At 42.1% G+C, this 9,373-nt stretch overlaps 1 pseudogene; it reads right to left on the bottom strand.

Annotated features, from left to right (window-relative positions):
- Positions 1–2,478: 2,478 nt before the first annotated feature.
- LOC126199746 (5S ribosomal RNA) lies at positions 2,479–2,596 on the bottom strand (annotated as a pseudogene).
- Positions 2,597–9,373: the final 6,777 nt, after the last annotated feature.

Raw genomic sequence — 9,373 nt, 5'->3', positions numbered from 1 at the left:
ACTTTGGAACAATCTTCCTCAAAAATCAGTCAAATTAAATTCCTTCTGAACTTCAAAAGACAGAGACAGTTAATGGTCCGCCTCTTACCACAGTAGCCATCTCTCCCGTACACTTGTCTACAGCTCACTCTCTTCAATCCCCCTCCTCTACAACGTTTCCCTCTCTCATGTTGTCAGAGTTCTTTAACTTCTGTTCGTTCCTAAAAGCTATTGTCACTGTCATTTCAGTCTTCTCCTCATTCTTAATCCATTCGCTTCTGGCCGCGTGAGGTGGCCGCTCGGTCTAGGGCACCTTGTCACGGTCCGTGCACCTTCCCCCGTCGGAGGTTCGAGTCCTCCCTCGGGCATGGGTGTGTGTGTTGTCCATAGCGTAAGTTAGATTACATCGTGTCTAGGCTTAGGGACCGATGACCTCTGCAGTTTGGTCCCATAAGACCTTACCACAAATTTCGAATTTTTCTTTCGCGTCTATAATACTGAACATGTATACAAATGTGCTAATGTAATGCGCGAGTATATCATTCTTAATGCCCTGTATTATTATTATTATTATTAGTGTCAACTTATTTTCACATTTATTATTATTGTTAATTATTATTACCATTGTCAGTGTCAATTATTATTATTTTATTCTTCTTCTTATTAATCCTGTGACTGTTTTTGTAGTATCTTTTGTATGTGTCGTTCCTGGTCAGATGTAAGAATGGACCTTCAGGACCTAATATAGTCAGACTAAATAAGCAATAACAAATAAAACCTACGTATCACAATCTAGGAGATAGTACAAAAAAGGAAAATCATTCATACATCCGTTTTGTTTTGGACACCTAATGCAAAATTTTGAACACAAAAATGCCGTCTTACGTTGGGTCCTGAGGCTGCTCATACCTATTCAAAATGCCAGGTGGAGTGATGCAGCAGCGGAAATGGTGCAGGTGTGTCAGGCCAATCCTGGTGACTGACTTAAGCCACATAATCACTACAGAAAAGTGCCGGTTGTGTCACTACAACCTCAAGTCAGAGGAGCAAAGCAGGCAGTGGAAACATGTGGTCTCACCACTGCCAGGAAACATGAAGATCCAAATGTCTTTGTGACTGCGGTGGAGTGATATTAACACGTTATACCTGTAATGGGCAAAAAGTGTCAGAGGAGCATGCTGCCGAAATATGAGCAAATCATGGCAGGCTGTCAAGGCGAAGCATCGTGCGTGCAGTTTTCCCAGATGATGTGTCTGATCCACGACAACCCTTCATCTCATTCTGCACAGGAACAGTCACACATAAAGCTTCTTTCAGTCTATAAAATCTTACCTTAATCACCAAATTCTCTGACATGCAACCCTGTAACTTCTTTCCTCGAATGAAGAACCCATCGTGTGTAAGGCATTTCCTGAAGGACTGCAGGATGATTTTCGAAGTGAAACGTTTCCTGAACAGCTAAAATGAAACTTCTACAACCAAGGTCTCCTCCAGGTCATCCATTATAGGGGGAAACGTCTTGCAAGAACAAATGTATCAGGGAGTTTCATTGTAGTAATTTACTTTTTTGACGCGAGAATTATAACTTTATCCCTCTGTAAACCCCAGGTGTGTATAATATCTTATAAATGGCATGTGAAAGAAAGGCTGCCTAATGTTGTGTCCGTAATGAAATTCTCATACCTACGAATGATCAAACTGACCCTGCCATTGACAACATACGGATTTCCAAAAAATGGAGTATTGGGTTGTGGTTTTATAGCAGTTTAACACCTCAAAAGAATCATTCTCATTGGGACGATACTTGAATAAATCACAATGGGATATTGTAACTTGTGCTTCCTGTGAGAAGTTTCCTCAGAGGTTAGCATTATTTGTGATTCCACGTATTTCTTTGCATTAAAAGGATGTCATTTTGCATTCTTCTGACCCCCAACACTCTTTCTCCACGTAGGCTACTCAGGAAATTTTATTCGTCTCGCCAGAGAGCATCTCCCACCCGCTCTGCCCGCGCTACGGGGTCTCTGCGACCTCTAGCACCATAAACCACCACTGCCACGCTCTATTCTCTTTCAGGGCAATAAATATCCGCCCCTGCAGAATGTGACAAGATGCTTCCCAGCCCCTCCTTAGCTGATAGGGGCTTCTGCGGAAAGCGAGGACAATTCGCCCTTTTTGCCAATGCTCAACCATAATTAACTGCCAGACATGTAGTACGACAAAAATTGATATTATGTGGTGCTATCCAGTAACAGCAAGTGATATGGTTAATCTGTTTTTGCATGTTAAATATGATATCACTCCGTCATTAGGCCACAAGTGGTCCATCGGGACCATCTGACCGCCGTCTCATCCTCAGCTGAGGATGCGGATAGGAGGGGCGTGTGGTCAGCACACCGCTCTCCCGGTCATTACGATGGTTTTCTTTGACCGGAGCCGCTACTATTCGGTCGAGTAGCTCCTCAGTTGGCATCACGAGGCTGAGTGCACCCCGAAAAATGGCAGCAGCACATGGCGGCCCGGATGGTCACCCATCCAAGTGCCGCCCACGCCCGACAGCGCTTAACTTCGGTGATTTGACGGGAACCGGTGTATCCACTGCGGCAAGGCCGTTGCCAAATATGATATAAGTATAAATCTACAAGAATGTTAATTCTATACTGACAAAATCTTGCCGCCTTAGAAAAGCCACTGCACAGGGCATTGATGAAAGATCACCCGTGTCTTGCCCTGTTCCATTTGGGCATGGAGTTTCTTAACGACCTCTAATTTCTCCTCCTAATTTCCGAGATCCATATGCGTGGTAGACAACAGAGACCACAAAGTTGTTGCACTGTCTGCCTGGAATATTGCTTCCCTAAATTTACTCAATAGAGTTTCAAAAGAAAAATTCGGTCTTTCTTCCACAGACTCTCACTTACTTTCCCTTCACATCACTGATACATTTTTATATCGACTAAACTCGCTCGTTATGATCCTAGCTGAAAGCTCCTGAATTTCACGTCTTCCTCCATGATCACTTAATGAAGGCTCCAAACAATGGAGCCATATTCTGTACATCACAGTAGAGCCGTGTATGCCGCTTCCGAAGTGATGCATCGCAGTTCTGCGGAAACTTTACAATAAATCTACGTCTTTCATTTATTTATTCTGTTTCATATCTCTTGAGGGTATCATCCCATGATAATCAAACTATGTGACAGGCTCCATTAGTTTGTTAGTAGTATTCTAAATGCTCACTATGATTAAGAAGTACGGAAAACGAAAATCATCTCTATTAAAATCAACATGGCTTCCACCAACAGAGATCTTGCGAAACTCAGCTCGCTCTGTTCCTCCAAAGGTTCACAGTGTTGTAAACATCGGCCCTTACGTAGGTGCCGTGTTCCTTCACTTCAGAAAGACGTTTGACACGACCCAGCACTGCAGTTTAATAATAATAATAATAACAATAATAATAAGAAGAAGAAGAAATAAAGACGAAGCTTACCATAATTGCGACTTCGTTGCAGATAGAGAACTCAACATATAACTCTTAACGGATGTGCTAGGAAGGGCTCTCAACAACGGAAGGATATAAAGGTAGCTTCGGAGTCCGCAAGGAAGTGTGTTAGAGCCGTTCTGATTACAGTGTGTATAGATGATGCAGTAGAAAGTGTCGGATGCTCTTAAAGACTGTTCGCGCGTGATGTGGTTGTCTGTAAGTAAGTACCAACGCCAAAAGACAGTATCGATTTTCAAAATGACGTACAGAAGATTGATGAATGGTGCAGGCTCTGGCAGTTGACCCCGAAGGTAAATAAATGTAGTATATTGCTCAGACTTATAAAAAGAAATCCACTACTATATAGCTACACTACTGATGACAAACTGCTGGAAACAGAGTCTACCGTACAATATCTGGGAGTAACTACCCACAGCGACCGCAAGTGAAATGACCACATAAAACAAATAGTAGGGGAATTAGATTCCAGACAGATTCATAAGACGAATCTTGAAGAAATGTAACTAATTCTTGAGTATTCTTGAGTATTGTTCATCAAGCTGGGACCTATACCGATTAGGTCTTGCAGAAGAGATTGAGAAGATATAACTAAGAGCGGTGCGTTTCGTCACGGGATCGTTTAATCCACGTGAAAGCGCTACAGAGATGCTCGACAAACTCCAGTGGCAGACACTACAAGACTGCGTTGTGCACCAGGAGAGGTTTAATATTGATATTTCGAGAGAGCACTTTAAGGGAAGAGTCCGGCAACATAATACTTCCTCCCACATACATCTCACGAAATGACCACGAGGACAAAGTTCGAAAAATTATAGCTTATACAGAGGCTAATCGACAATGACTCTTCCCAAGCTTCATTCGCGATTGGAACAGAGAGGGAGGGATCGGTTAGTAGTACCTCAAGTACCCCCCCCCCCCACACACACACACACCTTCAGGTGGCTTGCGGAGTACTGGTGTAGATGTAGATACTGTTAAGTTCTTTCTAGTGTTTATGGAAATTATCTAGCTGTTTTCTACATTTAAAGGAAACAGTAGTTAAACACCATTTGGAAGTACCAATTGCGTCTTATTGCTTTTCCTTGAGATCATCGGGCGACGATATTCTCCAGAAGACAACAGCATCGCCAGCGAACAATGGCAGAGTGTAATGATTAAGGTGATAAGTGATTTATGTTTGCAGGGTGTCTGAAATGTTCAGCGTCAAAGTTATATGGACTATAGAGTTTCCTAAGCCGAGTCCTTTCATATTAAGCACGAATGGTCGCAAACAAATGTATATACTTTTTTACATAAACAATTTCTAACTTATAGCCCAAACTGATTATCACAATTTCACATGTGGGAAGCGGATCTCACCTGGGAACTGTATTACGGAATTAAGAAAATGGGACCTGGATAAACTAAACGTGCTAGAGGTTGCTGAGAGTTTTTCAAAACGAGCATTAGGCAAAGATTGTCTGAAACAGGGGTAAGGAACATGACAGAAGACGAACATTTAGCCTTCAGAGATGAAATATTGAAGGCATCAGAGGATCAAAGCCCAGTACCAAACCTTGGATACAACACTTATATCGGATCTAATTGACGGAAACAGGAAATGTAAATAAGCAAGCAGCCAAAAGCAAATACAGACGTCTACAAATGATATTCACAGGGGCTACAGTAATGGTTGGACGAGAAAACCAAGAATGTAGAAGCATGCATGACTAGGGGAAAGATAGAAGCAGCATATAGGAAAATTTATGAAACTATGGAGAAAAGAGAAGCACCTGTATGAATTTTAAGAGCTCAAATGACAAGTCCGTACTAAGAAAAGAAGGAAAGGATGAGAGGTGGAAGGAGTACATGCAGGGAAATAAACTTGAAGACCATATTATATAAAGGCAAGAGAAAATAGATGAAGATGGGAGATATGATACTACGAGATGAAGAATGAATACAGAGTTTTGAAAGACCTGAGTCGAAGTAACGCCTCCTTCAGAGTTATTGACATCCATGGGTCAACCAGTTCTGAGAAAACTATTACGCCTTGTGTGCATGATATACCGGACGAGGGAAATAACCTCAGAGTTCAAGACGAATGTAACAAGTCTTATCAAAGAAGGCAAGTGCAGGCAGGTGTGGATAATCCCAAATCATCAGAGTAATTAGTTATGGTGGCAAGATAATGACGAAAATTACGGAAGAATGGAACAACAGGTAGAATTCGACTTCAGGGAACATCAACTTGGGCGCAGGAGAAATGTAGGAACACGCAGTACTGACTCTTTTTGTTTACGTGAGAAAACAAGTTGAAGAAAGGCAAACCTAAGTTTATAGCGTTTGTGGCTACAGAGAAAACTTTTGAAAATGTCGACTGGAATACACTCTTCGAAATTCTGGACGTATCAGGAGTAAAGTACAGAGAGCGAAAAGCTATCTTCAATTTTGGACAGAAGACAGACTACAGTTATAAGAGTCTAAGGTCTTGAAAGGGAAGCAGCGGTTCAGATGGGGAGAGACACAGTTATAGCTTCTCCCCTGTGTTAGTTAGCCAGTGCAACGAGCAAGCAGTAAAGGAAACCAAGAAGAAATTTGAAAAGGGTACTACAGTTCGCCCGTTCAGATTTTTTCTATGGTTTTCTGAGTTGCTTTTTCCCCATAAGAGGAAGGGAAACACACAACAATAAAATAGTAGAACAAGTCAATTCGTTTAAGTATCTCGGGACAGAGATATCAATATATAAAACAAGTTCAGATGAGGTTCAAAATAGAAGGAAATATAACGCTATTAACAATTGTAGAAGTGATAAAACTATGTCGAAAGAAATAACACTGACTTCACAATGTGGTAACTAAGCCTGTTCTTATGTATGACAGTGAAAACTGGATCCTAAGAATAGGAGATGAAAGAAGAATTGAAGCAGCTGAGATGAGGTTTCTGGGATCACTTTTTAGATTAATGCTAAGAGACAGAGTGTTGAGTGAAGATATAAGACAATAACTAGAAGTAAAAACAACAATGACTAACACCCGCCGGCCGTTGTGGCCGAGCGGTTCTAGGCGCTTCAGTCTGGAACCTCGCGACCGCTACGGTCTCCAGGTTCGAATCCTGCAACAGGCATGGATGTGTGTGGTGTCCTTAGGTTGGTTAGGTTTAAGTAGTTCTAAGTTCTAGGGGACTGATGACCTCAGATGTTAAGTCCCATAGTGCTCAGAGCCATTTCATTTTCAACTAACACCCAAAACAAAAAAAATGATATGACCACGTCAAAAGGATTCCTCCTGAGCGCTTGCCATGACAAGCATTACATTTCAACCACATTTGAAAACGGCCAATGGGGAAAAAGTTTTATTAAATTCATTTTCTTTCTTAAGAGGCCAACACCAACTCCTTGAGATGGAAGAAGAAGAATATATTAAAGTTCAATATGTGAAGATAACATTACAAAATAATGTAATACCTTCTTATTTTTCCTGCACTTTGTTTTTCCCTGTTTTCTCTTTTATTTGGGTGATACATTGAAATGGTTATTTCGGGATGAATTTTGTAAATATAATTCTTTGTGCAATTATGTTTCTGCGTACGTCATGCATTTGTCATGAACATTGCTAGTTTTCATTTGTTCTGATGATGTATGTTCTTACATTTATTGAGATGATGATAAAATTCAGTTTCCAAGAACAGGATCATACTAAATTGCAATTTTGTATGAAACTGTAATTCGATGTACTCGGAAGTTTTGAAAGTGTGATGTGAAGCGAGATGTGTTGAATGGTGTAGAAATACAATCGATCGGTCGAAGGAGAAAGCAACAACAAAGAGTCAGGAGTGAAAAAAGAAGGTGACGCCGCGCCGCTTGAGCGCTAGTGGCCGATGTAAGGCAACTCTTTGAACAGCGATACGCTCTGTGGTTCCGGCGTGTACCTCGAACAAGGAATTAACTATACGTGTCATGTTGCGTCTTAGTCGAAACTGCTACTCGGCTCATTAATCTTAACAAGTATGATCTGCAGATCGCAAAGTGCGTGACAGCTGTTAAGTGCACAGTTTTGACTGTAGACAGCAAGGACTGTTTAGTCCATACCGCGGATTGTAAAACTATACAGAAACACGGTAAAGCACTTGCTTGTCTTGAACTGATGCCGGCCGCGGTGGTCTCGCGGTTCTAGGCGCGCAGTCCGGAACCGTGGGACTGCTACGGTCGCAGGTTCGAATCCTGCCTCGGGCATGAATGTGTGTGATGTCCTTAGGTTAGTTAGGTTTAAGTAGTTCTAAGTTCTAGGGGACTGATAACCACAGCAGTTGAGTCCAATAGTGCTCAGAGCCATTTGAACCATTTTTTTTTTTTGAACTGATATTAAGAACTTTAATCTTGGAAGTACGGTGTGACGATCGCCGTGCGACTAATGTGAGCTTGCGGTGACTACTGTGCAAATTACAGAATGTTTGATGCATATCGCGGACTGTTAACTCAAAATGCAAATTATTATAAAAATGTCCATTCCTATTTCGGATGGTTATACTGTGAAATGTGCCGAGCCGCGGTCTTAAATCTGAAACTCTGACTAGTAACGGCTACCAAATATTATGACGTCAGAGTAGGTATTAACTGAATGAAGCGTGTCTTACTTTGGTCACTCATTCCCGCTGCGTTCACAACGGCGGCTACGGTCAAGAGGAACAAATGGACGGCGATAATTACTGGACTGCACGCTCGAGGATTAGGGACCAACGACGCGGACGTCGTCGACTTGCCGACAGCACTGGCTAATCGGCGACTGACTTTGAAAAACACTGATAAAAGGCTCAATTGTCGCGGACTGTTCCTCTAAATAACGTTGCAGGCACTTAAAAAAAAAAAAAAAAACAGACATTGGCATCACTGCTTTCACGTAAGAGCAAATTACAATACTGAACTGCATTTTATTTCTTATCAGTGCCATTCAGAATTATAATTAAAAGTTCATTCGTTCACTAAACCATTTTTTACTACAGGCGCTATAATTCTGGAAACTCATTAATATTCGACACTGTCTTTATTATTGCTAATTACTGCTATTATTACTAATGAGGCCAAAGTTATTAGTCCTTTCTTTTTTTATTCACTTTTAATCGCTCGTTTGTGTAATTTGTGTTTATCTCCATTTGCATATTTTAATGTTTTTTGCTTATTCTCTTGTCGACTACTGTCCAGTGGCGATCAAATACGCTTTCTGTACGAGTCCAAAAAATTGGTTCAAATGGCTCTGAGCACTATGGGACTCAACTGCTGTGGTTATCAGTCCCCTAGAACTTAGAACTACTTAAACCTAACTAACCTAAGGACATCACATACATCCATGCCCGAGGCAGGATTCGAACCTGCGACCGTAGCAGTCGCACGGTTCCGGACTGAGCGCCTAGATGTACGAGTCCACCGCTACGTCAGCAGACAGTGGCCCACCACGATTGTCCAGAGTGTTTGCTGCTTCCTAGATAACAGAACGCAGCATGTCATTCTCAATGGAGAGAAGTCTTCCGAAGTAAGAGTGATTTCAGGTGTGCCGCAGGGCAGTTGGATGGTTGGTTTGGGGAAGGAGACCATACAGCGAGGTCATCGGTCTCATCGGATTAGGGAAGAACGGGGAAGGAAGTCGGCCGTGCCCTTTGAAAGGAACCATCCCGGCATTTGCCTGGAGCGATTTAGGGAAATCACGGAAAACCTAAATCAGGATGGCCGGACGCGGGATTGAACCGTCGACCTCCCGAATGCGAGTCCAGTGTCTAACCACTGCGCCACCTCGCTCGGTTTGCCGCAGGGGAGTGTCATAGGACCGTTGCTATTCACAATATACATAAATGACCTTGTGGATGACATCGGAAGTTCACTGAGGCTTTTTGCAGATGATGCTTTGGTGTATCGA

The sequence above is a fragment of the Schistocerca nitens genome, chromosome 8 (genome assembly GCF_023898315.1).
Source record: "Schistocerca nitens isolate TAMUIC-IGC-003100 chromosome 8, iqSchNite1.1, whole genome shotgun sequence".
In the NCBI taxonomy this organism is placed as follows: Eukaryota; Metazoa; Arthropoda; class Insecta; order Orthoptera; family Acrididae; genus Schistocerca; species Schistocerca nitens.
This window is presented reverse-complemented; position numbering and strand designations above follow the sequence as displayed.